This window comes from Camelus bactrianus, chromosome 11, assembly GCF_048773025.1.
Source record: "Camelus bactrianus isolate YW-2024 breed Bactrian camel chromosome 11, ASM4877302v1, whole genome shotgun sequence".
Lineage (NCBI taxonomy): Eukaryota > Metazoa > Chordata > Mammalia > Artiodactyla > Camelidae > Camelus > Camelus bactrianus.
This window is the reverse complement of record NC_133549.1, coordinates 60,658,890-60,680,586: the sequence shown is the minus strand read 5'-3', so window position 1 is coordinate 60,680,586 and position 21,697 is coordinate 60,658,890. Positions and strand designations below refer to the sequence as shown.

The 21,697-nt window shown below is 36.5% G+C and overlaps 1 protein-coding gene and 1 long non-coding RNA gene across 6 annotated transcripts in view; one reads left to right on the top strand and one right to left on the bottom strand.

The window, feature by feature from the left end:
* The window catches only part of ZNF365 (zinc finger protein 365), a 166,787-nt gene that overhangs the window by 15,729 nt on the left and 129,361 nt on the right, over window positions 1–21,697 (bottom strand). For both annotated transcript variants that reach the window (XR_012510266.1, XR_012510267.1), the window contains exon 6: window positions 5,986–6,176. The gene's annotated coding sequence lies outside the window, so the exon portion shown is untranslated. The remainder of the gene's footprint in view (window positions 1–5,985; window positions 6,177–21,697) is intronic.
* The window catches only part of LOC105071296 (uncharacterized), a 361,750-nt gene that overhangs the window by 215,009 nt on the left and 125,044 nt on the right, over window positions 1–21,697 (top strand). The window lies entirely within an intron of this gene.

Here is a 21,697-nt window from a genome sequence, read left to right as displayed (position 1 = left end):
ATGAAGAATTTGAGTTGAGGAGTTTAGCACCTGTGTTAACCCACACTAAGCAGTCTGCCAATATGATATACAGCACAAGATATATCATTGATTGCAAATTTGAAAAATGGAAGAGTATGCTAGGAAGAAGGAAAGAATGATAGAAGCACTTAGCTAATTTTTCAGGACAGAAATACTAGATTACTAAACAGCTCTTAGAACATACATACATGCATAAATCAATAAATAAGATTATGAGTTATTAAATACATTAAATTAAATTTAGCATATTATGCTTAAGAAAGCACAGCATGTACAAAATATTTTAGGACTATTTTTATTTACTCCAGCTCTGCAAAATTTTCAAAAGATTTAGCATGGAAAGAATATGGTTTGGATATCTGGAAAACTTGCTTATATGTAACACTTCTCCCCCTGATGGTGCCTGATAAACAGAACACTACTGTATTAGACAGTATCTTGCCCAAACATGAGTTCTTTAAAAGGTCCCTTTGTAAGTATTTTCTACGCAATCCTAGGAGAGTATTTCTTACATTTTGAAAGTAAAAGTCACATTTAAAATGCAATATCATGGGCAAAAACAGAGATCCCTGGGGTCACCAATAGCCCTGAGACCATATGCTAATGGTCAGTGGCCACGATAATAGTGAGGTGTCCAGTATGGTCACTCAAGCCTATGTCTTTACTCTCTCAGCCAAACAATCCCTTCTCATCTAAGTCTTATAAAGCAGTGTCCCCAGGCCCCAGAAAAATGAGCCTCTGAGAAGTGTTGAGAGAGACCAGGACATCTCACCATGTCCTCTTACACAGATAAGTAAAGGGCCATTAGCCCTATTTAAGAATATGGAAATTAAGAAGCCCACATATCTAGTTAGAGGAAAAGGCCCAGTAGAGACTCAGAAATTCCTGGCTTGGACAAATAAACTCACTGCCTCCCATCAAGTCTTACTGCCAGCCAAATGGTGACAGATCGACGCCTTTAAAATATTTCAAAGCAAACGACGTATCAACCAGCACCACCTAGTGGAAGAGAAGAATTAATCAACTCACAGCTTTTCTTCAACATGCTTGCACCGTTGCTTATTCACTCAACAACCAGCTTGTAAGAAATCACTGCATCAAGCACCATGCTGGACAAGTTGGAAAGCTAGAAGTAATAGAAATGGATATGCCAAGAGCTTAAAATAGCCTGGCCTACAGAAAGCTCCATAAATATGAGGAGAGAGAACTGAAAGGGTTTAACATTACCAGCCATCAGTGGGATTTAAATTTATAAAATTAGGAGGCCTATACTCTAAAGGGTCAGAGGAGAATATTTCTTACATTTGAAAGTAAAAGACTTATTTAAAAAGCAATCTTATGGACAAGAAAGGAGAAAAGGTAGAAATATATTAGAGAAACACTCAAGGTTTGGCTCTGTCCAGTCTCCTCCTCCCAGTGGCCATTTGTGTTCAGTCAGTAGAAAGGAGACCATGAAAATCTGTTGATGAACAGTTGCTCAAATTATACAGGAGCTAATCTGGAACTTCCTGTTGAAAATCGTGCTCCAACTCTTAACACAGAACCAAAAACAAACAAACAAAAACCTGTGATTCCTGCCTATAGCATTCTTAATTGTGGTTGGCAGATTGGGGAAAAGTTGTAACTGGACTAATTACAAATCACCTCTTGTTCCGGATGCCATTAGAATTGCTTGATTGATACCTGGTTTTGAACTCCCAAATATATATGTATAATTTGGGCTCTTGAGTACCCAAAGAATTAACTTTTTCAAGGAAATTTATTGAAATGTTTCTGGGGATATTTTAAATAATCAAAGAAATAGTTGAACAACAAATTGTGGAAATGGGAGAGGTACCTCTGGACCTCAGGGAGAATGGATCTAAGGGCTCTTGCCTCATCCTTGTCCTTGGTTTCTCTCTGGGTCAGTTTTGCTTTTTCTCACAGTGAACCTACTTTTTTTTTTTTTTTTTTTTTTTTTGTGGTGGGAAGCGTGACTACTGATAACCAAATCTTTCTTACAGCTTCTGGCACCTGAAAGAGGCTTGCGTCCTTACCTTGGCTCAGATTTTTAAAATTCCATAGAGGTACTGATTGTCCTGGCTGAGGTCAGATGCCTATAGATGATGTGCTAACAATGCTGCAAATGCCCCTACAAATTATGAAACAATGACATTTTTAAATCACCACTTCAACCCCCAGTGAGACCTCACACCAGCCAAATCATATGGGATAGCAAGATAGTTCTAAATGTAAGAATGTTTATCCAGAACTGAACAGAATCATAATACTGCATGTTCATTGGAATATGAAGGCAGAAATTGTTTCAACCTAGGCTTTTTTCCACCAGGGAAGCATCAAAGAAAGTGGATTTAAACCTCAGTCCAGGGTCCTAGGGTTATGAGAAGGAATATCTCTGTGCAGAGGTTGCAAGGGTTGGATTTCAGGACAGAAAATCTAAACCTTCTTGTGGCTGTATGTCTATCGCTTAGTCATGTCTCAAGGTATCAAAATTATAGCCTGTACACAGCACAACTCTTATTTGAGATTCTGTTCCCTTTACCTGGAAAGTTGAAACCCCTTTCCCCTCACACTGTAAGTCTGCCCACTTTTGCAACCAGATTCAGTCCAACTTAGGTCAAATAGCTCTCAAAAGTGACAAGTAGAAACAATGGATTCAGCCTTCACGTGATTGAATTAGTGTGTTCTTGTCCTAGTTTTCTTCTAGCCTGGGTAACTGGCCCTGAAAATCAATCTAAGATAGCATTCTAAATTGTGGCTATAGTTTGTCAGGGTATAAAAGGCTCTGGGATAATATTAATTTTCTCCTTTTTATCCTATTCAGAAAAAGATTTCTCAGTCAGTAATTGCAGTGAACCCAGAAGGGGTGATTGTGAGAGGAGAGAGGATATCAATTAAGGAATGATACATAAGAGCCCAAAATATGGCTAACTCATTTTACAGTCATTGTGAATACTTACTTTATCCAGAAAATAATAAACTATGGTAGTTAAATGACAGCTTATGCAAGAATTGAAAAAGTACTAATGCAAAGATTAAAGAGATTCCATCTTTGGTAGAAAAGGTAATACCATTAAGTCAACAGGATGATGAAAATAACTAAAGGAAAACCAAGAGGATTATCAGCAGAAGGGGACCAACATCTCATCAAAGTGAAATTCTGTCTTGGGAGGGACTCTGGTAAAGGTAGATGAGATGAAATGGTAGAATCATGAATTCAGGTATGGATTAGACCACTTAATATGGCAATATTTGTGATGGTTATGATTAATTGTTTCACTGAAAGCCCTAATTTTCCTCTATAAAGTAACTGCTTTCTGATATTGTAAAGCGGAATTTTCAGTTCATTGGTTGGTACTAAAATCACACTTCTGGTTCAAGCATAAAAAAAATCAGCAACCACAAAATAATATAAAGTTGGCTCTTCGAAGATACAAATTCACAAAACATATCACACTACTAAAAATGATGAAACTGGCCCCTCAGAGGCAACAGACATTCACATTTTGACACAGAACATCTAGAAACTACACTCCCTTTTCTCTTTATCAGAATTTTGTGTGTCCCTGGTATGGGGAGGATTTTATTTTAGAATAACCTTTTTAAGTATCCCATGCAAGAATGCTGAGGAGAATATTCAGTGAGGGCCTGAGAGGTGCTAGATGATGGGATGGCATCTACAGGGAGTGGGAAAGAGAAATACAGTCTTAGGGTGAACGAGGGTTCATTGCATCTACATTGTCGAAATTAAGTTACAAGCTGGAAAATTTCTATTTGTTAATTATTTATTATATATATATACTAGAAATAATTGTGGTAAGCTCTAGAGAGTCAAGTATAAAAAGTCTACCAGCACTTCCTCTTCCCTCTAGGACCCCAAAGGCTCTTATGAAGAGTCAACTTATTTCATCCCTGTATTAGTCAAGGACCGTTTGGTTGCAAGAAATAGAAATGCACTCAAGTCTCCTAAGCAGAGAGAATCAGTAGGAATACAGTATTAAAAATGAGAGGATCCAAAAATCTCTCTCTCTCTTCCTGAGCCTACACTTTTGTTTACAGAGTGGCCTGTAATTGCTTTCCTGATACTTGAGTCTCAGCTTTTTTTTTCCCCCATTCCACCTTTAGAGTGTTTATTGTGTCCTGGAATGTCTTATGAGAGATTTTGCTTTATTACAATCTTAATTGATATATATCTATGTTGTCATAGGTTTCATAATCTAGAAATTATGTTGTGTATACTCAAAAGAAGTGCATACTCAAAATTATTATTGGCATAATTTTTACTTAGTAAAATTGTATTAGTCATTGATCTATTTTTAAAAAATTCAACCAAATTATATTTTCTAAATAATTCTAGAATTTTACTAATTATTTATATCAATGTTCTTGGTGCCATATCAATAGCTCACACTGTATCAGAAGAAAATTTGCTTACGTGTACCTTTCCAACCTTTCTTGAGTTCTTAAATTTTGGTGATTATACGTCTGTGAAATAAGGGTTCTTTTTTACCATTTGTTACTGTTTTTTAAAATTTTTTTTATTGAGTTATAGTCAGTTTACTATGTGTCAATTTGTACTGTACAGCACAGTTTTTCAGTCATACATGAATATACATATATTCATTTTCATATTCTTTTTCACTGTGAGCTACTGCAAGATCTTGGAGACATTTCCCTGTGCTATACACTATAAACTTGTTTATGTATTCTATATATACCTGTCAATATCTAAAAATCTCTAACTCCCAGGCTATCCTTCCCCACCCCTCTCCCCACTGGCAACCACAAGTTTGTATTCTATGTCTATGAATCTGTTTCTGTTTTATATTTAAGCTAATTTGTCTTCTTATTTTTTTTTTAGATTCCACATATGAGTGATATCAAATGGTATTTTTCCTTCTCTTTCTGGCTTACTTCTCTTAGAATGACATTCTCTAGGGACATCCATGTTCCTGCAAATGGCATTATGTTGTCATTTTATGGCTGAATAGTATTCCATTGTATAAATATACCACAACTTCTTTATCCAGTCATCTGTCAATGGACATTTAGGTTGTTTCCATGTCTTGGCTATTGTAAACAGTGCTGCTATGAACGTTGAGGTGTAGGTGTCTTTTTGAATTAGGGTTCCTTCTGGATATATGCCCAGGAGTGGGATTGCTGGCTTATATGTTAAGTCTATTTTTAGTCTTTTGAGGAATTCCCATACTGTTTTCCACAATGGCTGCACCAGACTGCATTCCCATCAGCAGTGTAGGAGGGTTCCCTTTTCTCCACACCCTCTCCAGCATTTATCATTTGTGGTGAGTCTCACAGGTCTTGATACTATAAGACTATAACTGTAGAACCTGCTGCTGACATAGTCTCTTTGGACTCAGTTCCAAATCAATGAGAAAGAGACTGATGGACGCAATACAAGTCAAGTACTGATTCCAGCATTCAACAAATATTTACTGAGCACCTATTCTATCCTAGGCACTACTTAAGACCCTGAAACTCCACAGTAGACAAGACAACATTCATGTGCTTACATTTAGGGTGGGGTATAGCACAGACATAAAGAGTTAAATTTATAACAGAAGCTCGAATGATAAGTGTTATGAAGAAGAATAAAGATGGATAGGAAGTAGAGAATGAAAGGGAGATGCTATTTTAGAAAGCTGTTCTAACAAAACATCTCTGAGGAGGTGAAAGTTGAGCAGAGGTTCTAAGGAAGTGAGAGAGCCAGCCATTAGAATATGTGGGGGAAGATCATTCTAAGTGAAGGACCAGCAAGTACGGAAGCCGTGAGATGGACCCAGCAATAAGGCCCCTGAGGCTGAAGCATAATGAGCAAGAGGTCCAAGAGGGAAGTAGAACATAGCCATATAGACTTGGGGAGTCATTAGAGGGGTTTGAACTTTAAGCAGGAGAGTGCCATGACCCAACTTTTACTGTACAATAAAATTTGCCAATGTCACCTACCTAGTAAGTAGCAGACCCAGGATTGAAGCCGAAGGCTTAACCTGGCACTGGAGCCCAATATGGCCCTGGCACCCAAGCTCTTAACCACCACTGGACTCCCTCTCATGATGCAGGGTCTCGTAGTAAGGTTTTCATGAATATTTTCACAGTCTGAAGGTTCATCAGAGCTCCCAAATACATTGAAATTGTACCTTGAAGACAGTGATAGAAAACATAGCCGTTGGGACCATTTTTATACTCAAAAGATATATACATTTTTGCTATGACAACTCCATCTGTTTAATTCACCATTGGAAATTCTTGTTACAACTGCCAGATATTTGTAGTACTATTTAGAATAGGTTTTTCTCCATGCCCCACAACTCAGTCATCTTTACTCTATCTTCTATAAACAGCATGTAGATTATGTTTTTTAAGCAAGAAGGAAAAAAAGACACTTAATCAGAGTCAATAGCAAGATAGTGTTTGTGCTGGCAGCAACATTTCAGAAAGGATGCAATAAAATAATCTGCAAATGGTTGCCTTCTCTAAGGATACTCTGCTTTCAGGAATTTCTCTGTAGAGAACATTAAGAAAATTGGAACCTGATTTTTTTTTTTTGAACTTGAGTAGTTTTCAAAGTTGATGTCCTTTGTTAAAGAGTGAATGTGTTTACATAGTGCATGCTCAGCATAAAATTTCATAGTGTAAAAAAACAGAGTATACAAGAAACCAGTTCTTTTCTTAAAATTATAGGACAACCTTGATAGATCAATTCCAACTGATCAGAACCTTAATTTACTTAAATTGCTACCCTGTGCCTGTTTGTATGAGGAAGAATAAGATAATGTGGCAACAGCTTTATTATAAATAACCCCATTCCTAGGTGCCAAATAATGAGTGACAGGGTATCACATACACACAGATTCAGCCCATTCTATTTGTGGCAACAGGACTAAATGGTTAGAACTGATATTTAATTGGGTTCATTCACTCATTCATTCAACAAACATTGTTTGAGTGCCTACTATATTCCGGGCACTATCCTAAGCCCTGGAGAAACAACTCCATATAATAAAGTCTCTTCTTTCATGAAGCTTACATTCTCAGTGAGATAGACAAAAAGTAAATACATAAATATGTAATATATCAATTAGTGATAAGTGCTGTGAGGAATAAAGCAAAGCTGTGCAAGGGTGATAGAGTGAGGGGAGAATGTGGAGTGATTATTTTATCAAGAGTGGTCATAGGCTGTCTGATTAGGTGACATTTAAGCGGAGATCTTGTCAAGACTATGACAGGATCAGAGAAAAGTTTGCTTTTAGTCATCATATTCTGCTAAGCCAAGGAAGAGGATGGGTCATTTCAGGAATCATATCAACAAGATTTTTAAAGAAAACATTAACCCTCAGGTAATTAGAAAATCCAGTTCATGAGAATTCTACCTAACCCTGTTTCCTAGGCATTGCAGTCCTAGGACAGCAACAATATATACATTTAACCATTATTAATAATCTGTTTAGAGATACATGCTATGGTAGAAAAGGGACAATTTTCAAAATCATTGAAGAGAGAGGACTGTGTTCTATTTAGAATCTCAGCTCCATCTCTTAGTGGTTTTGAGTCAATTGGTTACCCTACCCAGGTTTCATGTTACCCAAAAAAATGGTAATAAGACCTACCCTTTGGATTGGCTATGAGTATTAAATCAGATGTTGTATGTAACATCTGGGCACCTAGGAAGTACCTAAGAATATGTTAATCTTAATCATCCAAGGTCTCTAGAGAATTACTAATTCATGAAGAGTGTCATAGAACAATGCAATAAACCTAAAATTTTATTTCATCTCCCAGAAACAGAGTTGCACGTTTTAGGATGTCCAGGAAACCAGTGGTTTAAATGCAGTTAAGATTTATTGAAATGATTATTCTACTACATTGTCAATGTCAGCCTCCCATCTGGACTGCTTGTTTAAAGTCTTTTATTCCAGCTAAGTATCAGGTCAGTAGACAATAATGAGAATGAGTACCATGTCTGAATATGGACAAATGGCCTGGTCGTGTGGAAGCCATCATGTGACATGAGGCACAAAGCATTAGATTGAAAAGACAATCAAAAATGGTAGGGCAGAAAAACAGAAAGTCCTGTGTCTTTGATGGCATCAGTGAGCAGCTACACCAGGACCAGCAATCACCTCCCTCTTGTCTTCTTACTAATTAGATATTACATGTCTGTATTGTTTAAGCTATTTTTTACTTGGAGTATATATATTCAATTTCATACTGAAGTTGAAACACATCTTTCTTTGAGCTTCCTAAGATACACCCTGGGTTATGGTGAAAAACATATTCAGATCATATCCCCACATTAAATGCAAAATTAGATTTCATATGGTTGTTTCTTGTATCACATTTTAATATATGCTGAGGGTATAATACCAAATCCTAAGTCAGTTAAAATAGTTATGTAAGAGATAAAGGACCATGGGGCCTTAGTAACTTTTTTTGCTGTTGAGCTGTGAAGTCATATAAATAATAAATAGTATTTTTCATTTCTTTTTCTAAGGAAATTTGATCTATCTAGGTTGCCATACCATCAGTGGAGGATAAAATATAGATTCCTTGTTATATAATTTAAAGTTTCATAATAGAAAAAATTACTATAGAAACTTTCTAAAATGCGATAGAAGAAAGAGATTTTAGGGTCTGAATTTATCTGCTTTACCAGTCTTCTTCTATTCCATTAATTAAATCATTGCTTAACTCTGTCTTTTTCTTGGTTAGATGAAGTTTGGATGGAGAAGGTCATTTAATTGGGTCTTAGTCTATCAGACAAAACCAGCTGGCTTACTGCTGAATTAGAGAGAAAGGAAATACTGACTCAACCCATTTGAGCAGAGAGAAGCGTAGGCAGGGAGGGTCAACCTTACACATCTTTTATTGCAGAATAGTTTCAAATCTCTTGAGACTGGCTGAGTGGGAGAGAATGGATTATGCTTCTGAAGTAGAAGCTATCTAGGAGGACAGGAAAACAACACTTTGGTGTTGGAAAAGGAATGAGAGTTTGCCTTCTACCCAGGCCACCATTTGACCATTCTGTTCAGCAGTTGGAGGTTTCTGAGCCCTAACAATCCGTAATCATTAATATAAAACTGGAATTAATCTTAGCCTTGGCATTTTGTCTTGAGAACAGAATTGGCCCTGTGATCCATAAGTGACTCACTGAAGGAAATACTTGGGCATGCTGCACAATATGAGGGCAATATTTTAACAACAGACAAACATGTATTACATGGGGAAAAATCATAAATGAAAGGAAAATAAATTAAGGAGTCAAGAAACCAGAGGGAGGCTCACAGCAAGAGGCAGATACCATTACCCTGGAAGTGAAACGCCAGCACTTTGGAAACAAAACATATGTGCTAGAATCATTAATGAACTTGAAATGAGGCTTAAGAAATACCCACACCAGTTTACCTTCACTTCCTTTTGTGCTTGTTGCATGCCAAATAGTTGAATATAAAGTGTCCTAATGGTTGTAAGAGCATTTTACAAATTAAACACTCTGAAAATATAAGCCATTAACATCATTATTAAGGAAGAGGAGACCACCATGTTACTCGGATTATGATGTTTAGTAGCCAAATAGTTTTCCCAGAAGGAAGCAATGAAACTCTAAACAAAATTAAAAAAAACAAAAATGTCAGTGTTTGGTCTTGAACTGGGTTATAGCTTGCTACCAGTAAGAATCTCTTTTAAACATCAAGAGTGTTAGAATTGTGGTCACCAGGAATGAGAATGTTTATATTTTTCTGCACTATTTCAAAGGAGCAGAAAGAATCTGAGCCATGGTCCATAGCGCCTAGGCCAAGGTTGGCAAATAAGCAAAGTATTTCCTTTCTCCCTTCCATGCTCATGGAGGACACTGATAACTGATCTTGTCACTCTGCTAATCTCATCAGCATCCTTAGAATTCTTATCCACATAGCCTTCTAGGAAGCGACTATCAACTAATCAGTACACTGAGCTGAAACCCTAATTGTTGTTTTGGCCCTAGGTGGTTTAGAGTGCTATTTTACTTCATCACCCAGTCTGGTGGAGTAGCTCCAACTCTGTGGAGCACATCAAAAGGAGATATCCATTTAAGGAATAACAATTATGTCAGTGATAACAAACATCAAGAGGAACAATAATGATAATAATAATATCTGCCATTTAGTTACTGTGCTCCAGGAGCTGGTTGAAGTGCTTTCCATACTATTATTACCTCTATCTTACAGATGAGAAAACTGAGACAGTTAGTTAATAACTTGTCAAGACTCATGGGATTTAAACCCAGTTCTCTTTGACTCCAGCGCCCCCACTGTTAACTACATCATGAACAGAACTTGAGGTAAAACCAGAGGCATTATAACAAGAGTTATTATCTGCATCCATATTAGAGCCTCCTGTGAAGTGGAGGAGTTCTCCCCCTCCTTTTCTCTAAGGAAGTTGGTGGCTTTGGCTACATCCTGAGAAGCTGACATTTGCTGGAAGTTTACTGTTACTCTAGACAGCACAGAGAGAAATCCAGTCATCTCAGACTTCAAAGTATTTATTTAAACTCAGCAAAGTTCACGCAGTTTATACAAAAAGATTTTTGCAGGAAATGAAGATGTCACTTCTCTGTTTTCTCTGTTTCTCATGTACAGTCATCCTCACTACCCGACCCTAGGGCATGGCCAATTATCACAAAGGCAGGGCGTGTACAGATTTCAGCCAGTGCAGAAGGGTCTTCAAATGCAGTGGGGAAAGCCAATCCGACTTTCTGGAGTTTCAAGAGCTATTTTAGTAAGCATTCTCATAGAAAATGAGAATTTTATACAGATACTGGGTAATAGTCCAGTCTTGTTCACATCCGGAACACGGCTCAAGTTTGGTCTTTCCGGAAGCATCATTATGGACATGGGAACATGGCCAGGGGAAAAAACCCACGAAGTTTTACAATTTTCCAAGTCTTGCTATGTCAAATAAAGGCAAAATTAAGACAACCAACTTCAAAGTGATGATACATTTCACTTTATCACTAAAACCCAACATCTTTAGGATTTCCTGCTGTTCAGCAAAAATTACTCAAAGTGTGATAACAAGATAGTTCACAGAGAATAACTGATTATTGAATATATTCTCTTACTGCTGAATTTTAGAAGGACCAGGTAAATTTCTTCTGATGGAGTGGGCAAATTGTTTTTAGTAACTTCTGTTCTTATTTGTGCTCTTCTCGTAGCTGTATATTCCCCCATCTCAGCCCTGTACTCTTACCCCACCCCCGACCCCCACCCTATGTATTCTTTGCTGCCTCTAATCCTTTTTTCTATCTCTCCTTTAAAGTTCTCATCAAAATTTGTCTTCCCTGAGTCCCTTCCCCCGCTTTAGGTCCTATCCTTTGCTAAAGGACCAACAGATTAAATCTAGCCAAAATATTGGTCCAGATTTAATAACCTTGATATTTCTAGCAGCATGTTAGGGCTGGTGGGGAAATAAATTGGAGTAGGGAGAAAGGGCTTTCTGATTCTCACTTAAAAATCAAACTGTTTAGGCAGGCAGCCCTCTGACTATGAATAGGGGCAGATCCCATGCTGAGTTGAGGTGGATTGAGGTCTTCTAAGCTATCCCTTTCTCGCACTGAATTTCTTAGACACAAATGAGAAAAGAGATAAAAGATTCCCTGCCTACACCCTAAGCACACGCTGAGCTACACCCCCCAAACATCCTACACCTCCAACTGGAAATGATGCACACAGCTAACAAGCTAGAGGCAAAGATTGCTACCAAACCCCCAACAACCCCAAGTAGAGAGCGGCTTCTATGTGTCTATGGCTGCAGTGTGGAAAGCAGCAGTCCCCATCTGTGACTGAAGTGGCAGTTGAGCCATTGAGAGGAACAATTACCAGGCCCTGCTGACGTCAATACTTGGAAAAGAGCTTTGCCTGTTTTAAAAAGCTGCTGTCCATTGTATTCAGCAACATCACTTAAAGTAATCGAGGTGATCTATATGTATAATAATAGCCAGAGTGCTTGTAATTTCTGCTCCTGCTTCCCAAGTGCGTGAATGCAGTGAGCTAACCAGAGTTGCTATGCTCAGAAAAATTATTACAGGAGTTTTTCTCTGCTCCTCTTCCTCTCTACTGTTGTTTCTAATCTTGACTACTATTTCTTGTCTACATATATATGTGTATGTACCTATGTATGTGTGTGTGTATATATATATTCTTTATCGAGGTTTTATATATATATATATATATTTATATATTTAAAATATTCATGGACATCTACTCAGGAAGTGATCAGTATGCAACAAAAATGAGAAAGAAGTGGAGGGGGTTGGGGTTTAGAGTAGAAGGAAGACTGTTTGGTATCAAATAGACCTACATCCTATTCTCTTCATTCATTTCTATAACCAAATATGAACCGCAGGGACTTGCATTCTTTTGGAAATACTAACATACTGGCTAAGGGATGTATTTGTCATGTACTGTTTTAAACTCTTCACAGCACAGATTATTATTTCTGTTACCAGTGGAGAAACCAAATCTTCGGGTGGTTAATAGCTGTTGTTTCTTCAGCATTTACTACGTGCCAGGTGATGTATCGGTAGGTTCTGCTATAAATCTCATTTTACAGGTGAGGAAACAGATTCCAAACTAAGGGTGGAGCCAGGATTCAAATGCAGGCATGTTGAGTCCATGTCCAATGCTCTTAAGCACTAAGCATAGGTACTTTGTAGTGCAGTGCTGTAAAACCTCTTCTGCCACCCTACCTTCAAATCCCGTTGTCTTGTATTAAATCTGTGCCCTTTTGTCAAGTTACTCTCTCAATCACTCTCTTCCAAAAAAATTTTTACACTCATGTGATACTGTTTCAGTTCTGCCTGCTGTGTGTGTTTCATTATTTTCCTTTTTATGAGCATTATTTCTTTATTTATATCTGAAATGCCAAGTATAAATTTTTTGTCCTGTTTTCTCTATTTGTTAAATCAGCATCCAATAAAATTAACTTTTCTGATGTACAGTTCTATGCATTTTAACACACTTAAAGATTCATATAACCTTCACCACAAACAGGTTGGAGAATATGTCCACCACCATCAAAATTCCCTTTTTAGTCACAGCCTCCTCCTAACCCTGTCCCCTAGCTAGCATTGATCTTTTCCCCATCATCTTTGTTTTGTCTTTTCTAGAATGTGGTATAATAGGAACCATACCGTAGTTAGCCTTTTGAGACTGGCTTCTTTGGCTTAGCATAATGCTTTTAATATTCACCCATGTTGCCACATATATGACTACTTCATTCCTTTTTATTACTGGCTAGTATTTCATTACACCACAATTTGTTTGTCCATTGACATGCCGAAGGACATTTTGGTGGTTTCCAGCTTTTTGCAAGTATGAATAGAGCTGCTTATATAAAAATTCATGTACAGATTTTTATATGAACAATTTTCTTTTCTCTAGGAGTACAACTGCTGGGTCATAAAGTTAAGAGTATGTTTAACATTGTAAGAAATTACCAAGCTGTTTTTCCTAGTGGTTGTATCATTTTTTCATTCCCACCAGCAATATATGACAGTGCCTGGCATTGTCAATTTTTAAAATTTTAATTATTCTAACAGGTGTGGTGGTATATCATTATGGTTTTCATTTCCATTTCATAATAGTTAATGGTGTTGGGCATCTTTCCCTGTTCCTAAATGCCATCTATATATTATCTTTGGTGAAGTTAGTTCAAGTCCTTTGCACATTTTTAATTGGGTAGTTTATTTTCCTACTGTTGAGTTTTGAGAGTTGTTTAAATATTCTGGATACAGGTTCTTTGTCATGTATGTGACTTGCAAATATTTCTCCCAGCATATATATGCTTGGCTTTTCATTCTCTTAACAGTGTGATTTACAGAGCAAAATTTTTAAAGTTGATGAAGTCTGGCTTATCCTTTTTTTTCCTTTTTATGGATCATGCTTTTTGTCATATCAAAGATATGATCAAGAATGCTTTGCCCAACCCCAGATCACAAATTTTCTTCTATATTTTCTTTTAAAACTTTTATAGTTTTATATTTTACACTTAACCTTATCTATCATTCATTTTGGATGTTTATATTGTGCTGTAAATTTTATGTCAAGTTTCTTTTTTTTTTTTGGCTTAGGGGAGTCCAGATATTCTATCACCATTTGTTGAGAAGACTGTCTTTTCTCTATTGCATTTTCACTTTGGTCAAATATCAATTGACCATCACTGTGTGCATCTTTTTCTGAACTCTCTGTTCTGTTCCACTGATTTGTATGTTTATCCCTTCAGCCATACTACACAGCTTAATTACTGTAGCTTTATAGTAACTCTTAAAAACGGGACGTATTAGTCCTCCAACTTTGTTTTTCTTTTTCAAAATTGTTTTGGCTAATCTAGTTCCTTCCCCTTTCCATATAAATGTTAGAATCATCTTTTCTATGTTTACCTGAAAAAAATCCAGCTGGAATTGCATTAAATCTATAGATCAGTTTGGGAAGAATTAGCAACTTAGCTCTATTGAAGTCTTCCAGTCCATCAAGAACAATACAAGAAGTTCAAGAGAACACAGTATGTCTCTCTCGTTTATTTAGGTCTTTGATTTCTTTCATCAGCATTTTGTAGATTTAAGCCTGCACATGATTTTTAGATTTTATACCTAGGTATTTTATTTTTTTGAACTATGGAAATTGTATTGTTTTGTTTATATCTGTTTCAATTTGTTCGTTGTTGGTATATATAAATATGATTGATGTTTGTGTGTTGACTTTCTATCCTGCAGTCTTGCTAAACTCAGTTGTAGAAACTTTAAAATAGATTCCTTGGGATTTTCTATATAGATAATTTTCTACGTAGACAATGTCATCTGTGACTATAGATGTTTTAGGAAAGGATGTTTTACTTCTTCCTGTCCAAACTGTATGTCTTTTATTTATTTTTCTTTTTTGTTTTGCATTGTCTGGAACTTCTAGTACCATGACGAATAGGATTGATGAGAGTAGAATCCCTGGTTTGTTCCCAGTTTGGAGGGATAGGATTTATTTCCTCACCGTCAAGTGTACTATTTTCTTTAGGATTTTTGTAGATGCCCTTAATTAGACTAAGGAAGTTTTCTTCAATTTATAGTTTGTGACTGTTTTTATCATGAACTGATGTTTAGCTTTGGGAAGTGTTTTTCTGCATCAACTACGATTATGTTACTTTTTTCTTTGATCTATTACAGTGATTATTTTATTTAAATTTTTAAAAATTATAGTAAAACAGATATAATACAAAATTTACCATTTTAACCATTTTTAAGTGTCATTAGGTATATTCACATTGTTCAACATCATTAGGTGCATTCACATTGTTGTACAACCAACACAACCATCAATCTCAATAATTTTTTCATCTTCGCAGCACATTTATTTTTATACTCCCAGTTTACCAACCCTTCCTGTCCCCCAGAGCTTCAATCCATTTACCCTTTCTCACCATCTATCACCTAGTTTGTATTAGATATCTATTGCTATGTGACAAGCCACTTATTGAATGCACAATTCTGGTCGGTGATTCTTCTGCTCTAGGCTGGACTCAGATGATAAAAGCTAGGCTTGCTGCTGAATTTGCAGTCAGTTGATCAGTTGATTGGGGCTTGGCTGGTCTTGGATGACCTCATTCACATCTAATAGGATGGCTGTTGGTCTAGTGATTTTTCATTCAATCAATAGAATACTCAAAGCTTACTAATATGATGATGGCATGATCCTGAGAACATCAAGAGGTCAAGTTCCAATGCTTAAATGCTTTTCAAGCCTCTATTTTTATCACATTTCTAATACCCCATTAACTAAAGCAAGCCACATGGCCAAAATCAGTGTAGGAGACTACTTTACCCCCAAGCTTTATTGAGGTATAATTGACAAAGAAAATTGTTTATACTTAAGATGCACAATGTGATGATTTAATATATGCGTACATTGTGAAATGACTGCCACAATCAAGTTAATACATCCATCACCTTACATAGTTACCATTTTTGTGTATGTGTTAAGAACACTTTGCATCTGCTTTCTTAGCAAATTTCAAGTACATTATACAGTATTATTAACTATAGTTACCATGCTATACATTAGATCCCCAGAACTCATTCATCTCATAACTAAAAGTCTGTACTCTTTGACCAACATATACTCGTCTTCTCCACATGTCTCCCTCCCCCCCACACCACTTTACTCTCAGTTACTATGAGTTCAACATTTTTAGGTTCCACATGTAGATGATACAAGAAAGTATTTGTCTTTCTCTTCCTTCTTTCATCTAGTATAATGCCCTCCAGATCCATCCATGTTGTCACTAATGGCAGATTTCCTTCTTTTTATATAGCTGAATAATATTCCATCATATATATGTATGCCACAATTTCTTTATCCATTAATCCATTGGTGGACACTTAGGTTGTTTTTATATTTTGTCCTTTGTGCATAATGTTGCAGTGAACATGGGAGTGCAAATATCTCTTGCAAGATACTGATTTTGTTTCCTTTCTATATATACCTAGAAGTAGGATCTCTAAATCATAAGGTAGTTGTTCTTTAAATTTTTTTGAGTAACCTCCATACTGTTTTCCACAGTGGCTGTACCAATTTACATTCCCCCCAACAGTGCACAAGGCTTCCCCTTTTTCCACATCCTCACCAACATTTGTTACCTTTTTTCTTTGGTAATAAATAAATCTCATTCTAACAGATGTGAAGTGATATGTAATTGTGGTTTTTTTAATATATATTTTTATTAAAGTGTAGTCAGTTTACAATGTTGTGTCAGTTTCTGGTAAATAGCATAATGCTTCAATTATACATGAACATACATATATTCATTTTCATATTCTTTTTCACCATAAGTTACCACAAGATATTGAATATAGTTCTGTGTGCTATACAGTATGAACTTGTTGTTTATATATTTTTTATATATATTAGTTAGTATCTGCAAATCTCGAACTCCCAATGTATCCCATCCCACCCACTTCCCTGCCCCTGGTAACCATAAGTTTGTTTTCTATGTCTGTGAGTCTGTTTCTGTTTTGCAAATAAGTTCGTTTTTTTTTTTTTAATTCCACATATAAGTGATAGCATATGGTATTTTTCTTTCTCTTTCTGACTTATTTCACTTAGAATGACAATCTCCAGGTCCATCCATGTTGCTGAAAATGGCATTATTTTATTCTTTTTCATGGCTGATTAGTATTCCATTGTATAAATATACCACAGCTTCTTTATCCAGTCATCTGTTGATAGACATTTAGGTTGTTTCCATGTCTTGGCTATCGTGGTTTTGATTAGCATTTCCCAAATGACTAATGGTGCTGAGCATTTTTTCATGTACCTGTTGGCCAATTTGTATGTCTTCTTTGGAAAAATGTTTATCAGGTCATTTTCCCATTTTCAGATCAAATTATTATTATTTTTTGTGCATATGCATGCTGTTGCATTGTATGAGTTCCTTATATATTTTAAATATTAACCATTTATCGGGTATATGGTTTACATATATTTTCTTCCAATTCTTATAATTATTTTCTGTAAGTTGTGTTTTTATTTTGTTGATTCTTTTTTCTTTTGCTGTGCAGAAGCTTTTTAGTTTGATATAGTTCCATTTACTTATTTTTGCTTTTGTTGCTTGTGCTTTTGGTGTCATATCCAAAAAATCATTGCCAAAACCAATGTCAAGAATATTTTCCCCTATATTCTTTTCTGAGAGTTTTTTGGATTCAGGTCTTACATTTAAGTCTTTAATCTATTTTCAGTTAATTTTTGTGAGAGGTATAAGATAAGAGTCCAATTTCATTCTTTTGTAGGTGAATATCCAGTTTCCAAACACTATTGAAGAGACTGTTGGGTATTCTTGGCTCCCTTATCATATACTAGTTAACTGTATATGGGTGAGTTTGTTTCTGGAATCTTGATTGTGTCCATTGGCCACAACCATGCCATCTCTGGACCCACTGCTATCTCTAAACTGAAGCCACCCCACATTCAGTGCTCCACAAGACGTACCATTTTAAAGTAACTCTAATTGTTAGAAATTTCTACTTTAGACTGACAAAAAATTCTCCTCCTCGTAACTGCCATCCATGGGTTACAGTCCTGTTATTTGAAGGCACGTGAGTAGTTTTTTATTGATCCTGAACTGGGAAGAATAATAAACTGGATGACCTCTACAGTCTTTTAACTCTTATGATTCAAGTCTGATTCTTACCCAGGACATTAATACCAGTCTTGTAGGTTTTCTGTGAGGACTGGAGATAATATTTGTAAGATATTCAGCATTCCAAGGAGCTTCATAAATGGTGATAATGATAATGATGAAGATGATGACAAAAGCTGTGACACAGTTTCATGGATCTGGAGACAGCTTTCTCATCTTTTGCAGAGGCTTTTAATCACCAGGCTCCCCATATCCCCATATCCCCATATCCCAGTGCCTTCAAATGGCCATGACATGAAATTGTGTCAGGTACTCCACCCTCCTATCCTTTAAATATGCTCCAGCTTGATAATATTCCTCAAAGTGTGATAACAGAAAACTGACTCTAGACCTTATTGTGAAATCACTTCATTGACTTACTTGCTTTTGCAATACCCAGTTAGGATAAGACTAGTTATAGTGGAGTGAGTAGATTAGAGGATATTGAGTAAAAGGATAGGGCTGCATGATCTATAGTAAAGGGGACTTACCGGACTTGGGGCTATCTAAGGCAAGAGGAAGGCAATCATGATTTGTACCAGGAAGGAATAGAAAATATGAATATCCAAATGGTCAAAGAAGTACAGAATGAGTAAGTGGTAGGGATTCAAAGACAAAGTTCAACTTGCTTCACAGTTTTGTCCCTAGCATAAGACTTTGGCCTATATAAGCATTTCAACTAGAAGTATCAGAGCCACAGAACTTGCAAAATTTACTGGCAACAAAAAAGAGAGATTGAATCTTGCAATGGGAACATCTGTTTTCATAGATTTTCACTTGTCTAAAACAAGTTTAAAAGAACTTGGCTCACAACTTAAACTACCTGTAACATACTGTTCTGATTGGTCTGGCCACCCCTTCTTTTGACAACCAAGAATTCTTCCATTTTCCCATTTGAACTCATTATGCACTTGAACACAGTCATTGACTCCAGTCATACTCCAGTCATACTTGAGACAGACCTGACTGTCTCAAATATTCTTTAGTTAATCTTCCTATTATGAATTATTAATCGTGAAATACTGGCTTTTACCACATTTAATATGACCACTTGACAGTGTCAAGTATATCAAACCTTTTATATAAAGTCATAAATTGGATTTACTTTTGATTATGAACACTATGCAATAATATCCATTGGAGGCAACCCCAAATTCTGATTAATGAGCTTGCATCAAGTTAACAGGTATGGCCTTGCACCTATAGACTATCCTTGATCAGATATTCCCTTCCTTCAAATCAGGTGAGGAGAAAAATACCTAACCACCTTTTTGTTCAGTTTGGTTCCCTGCCCTTTTTACAGACAGTAGTAATAATTTGTGATTAGCTAAATCAACAGCTATGATGAAAATTATTTAAAAATACCCATTATGCTTACAACAATGCACTAATCTAAAAATATCATAAATTACCTCAACAAGAGCAGCCACAATGAAATAAAATGAACAGACTAAATTTGACTGAAATAAGGTTAACAGGGTTTACTTGTGATGGGAAAGAGGCATTTGAGGCCTGGGAGTGAAATGTTTTCAAGTCATTGGCCAAAAAAGTTAACAGTTATTAAAATGAACCTGACAGTTTGTTTCATGCAATGCTCTGGCTAGCTACACTAGATATTCTAATCACCAAATATACATCAGGACAAAGAATAAAAATTAATATCAAGACATAGAGATTTAAGAGTAATCAGTTCTGTAATTTGAATAAATAATGTTCCAGTGATACCAAAAGCATTTCAGTGCAAAGTAGATCCCAAGGCAACTAAAATCCTAAATTTAAGACTGAGGCTATTTCTCAGCATCTTTCACATTCTGCCCCAATTCTAAAGGGCTGTGATAGCAATAGAAAAAAAAGTGATTGAGCTTCAAATATGTGTGGGGGCCCTGTGCTAAATGCTATAGGGAATCCAAGAAATTAATAATTAAAGGAAATTAGAAAATTCTGTGTGGCTGGATCAGTGATGAACCTTAACATATCATCTGTGCTGCGTGAGTACAGGAAAAAAATAAAATCACTGGCCAAGCATAGGTCAGCAGTTACCAGACAGGTCAATCTAAGCCATGGTGCACCCAGGAAACAAGGTCAGGGTAAACTTGGGGTATGAGTCAGACTATCATTCATTACTTTATTTACCGAACACTAATTTCTGGACTGAATTATATCCCACCCCAAATTTTTATGTTGAAAACCTAACCCCTAATGTGGTGGTACTTGGAGATAAATCCTCTGAGATGTAATTAGGTTTAAATGAGGTCATGAGGGTAGGCCTTTGTAAAGGGATATAAGAGATCAGAGGGCTTGCTCTTTCTCTGTCTGTGAGCACACAGCGAGATGGCAGTCACCTACAAGCCAAGGGAAGAGGCCTCAGAGTGAAACCTAACTTGCTGGCACCTTGATTTTAGACTTCCCAGCTTGTAGAACTGTGAGAAGTACATTTCTGTTGTTTAAGCCAATCAGTCTATGATAGTCCATTATGGCAGCCCGAGCTGACTAAGACACTGATTAAGTACCTACCCTCTCCCAACACTGTGCTCAGCATCAGGGGGACAAAGACAAGTAGAACACAGTCTCTGCTCTTCAAAGCTGTGGAGGCTGGGAAGAAAAACTGATGGCCGTGTGCTAACTACTGTAACAGAGGGGACTCCAAGCAGAACTTCGAACTGCCAAGATAGGCCAGAGAAGCCTTCCTAAAAAAGGAGACATAGGCCAGGGAAGCCTTCCTGAAAAAGGAGACAATTAAGTAGGATACTGGAGAATGAATGGGAGTCTGCCTGGTGTCAGGGAGTCTGAGTGAAGTAAAAGCCTTCAGGCAAAGGGAACAACCTGTGCAAGAGAGCAGCAGGGCCAGAGGGAAACAGCGAGAACTGGATCTCATTGCTTCTAGGCCACACAATTTTTCACATTTTAATATCTCAGAAGTTGCAGTATATCTTAAAGTACTGACAAGTAATGGTTTAGTTGACAGTATACCCCCGCCCACTAATTGTAGAACCTGTGAACCAAATAATTTTTTTTAATTGAAGTACAGTCAGTTACAGTGTGTCAATTTCTGGTGTACAGGAGAGTGTCCCAGTCATGCATATACATATATATATTCATTTTCATATTCTTTTTCATTAAAGGTTATTACAAGATACCGAATATAGTTCCCTGTGCCATACAGAAGAAACTTATTTTTTTAATCTACTTTTATATATGGTGGCTAACGTTTGCAAATCTCAAACTCCCAAATTTATCCCTTCCCACCCCCTTCCCCCAGTAACCATAAGATTGTTTACTATGTTTACAAGTCTGTTTCTGTTTTGTAGATGAATTCATAGTGTCTTTTCTTTCTTTTTTTCTTTCTTTCTTTCTTTCTTTCTTTCTTTCTTTCTTTCTTTCTTTTCTTTTTTCTTTTCTTTTCTTTTCGATTCCCCATATGAGTGATGTCATATGGTATTTTTCTTCCTCTTTCTGGCTT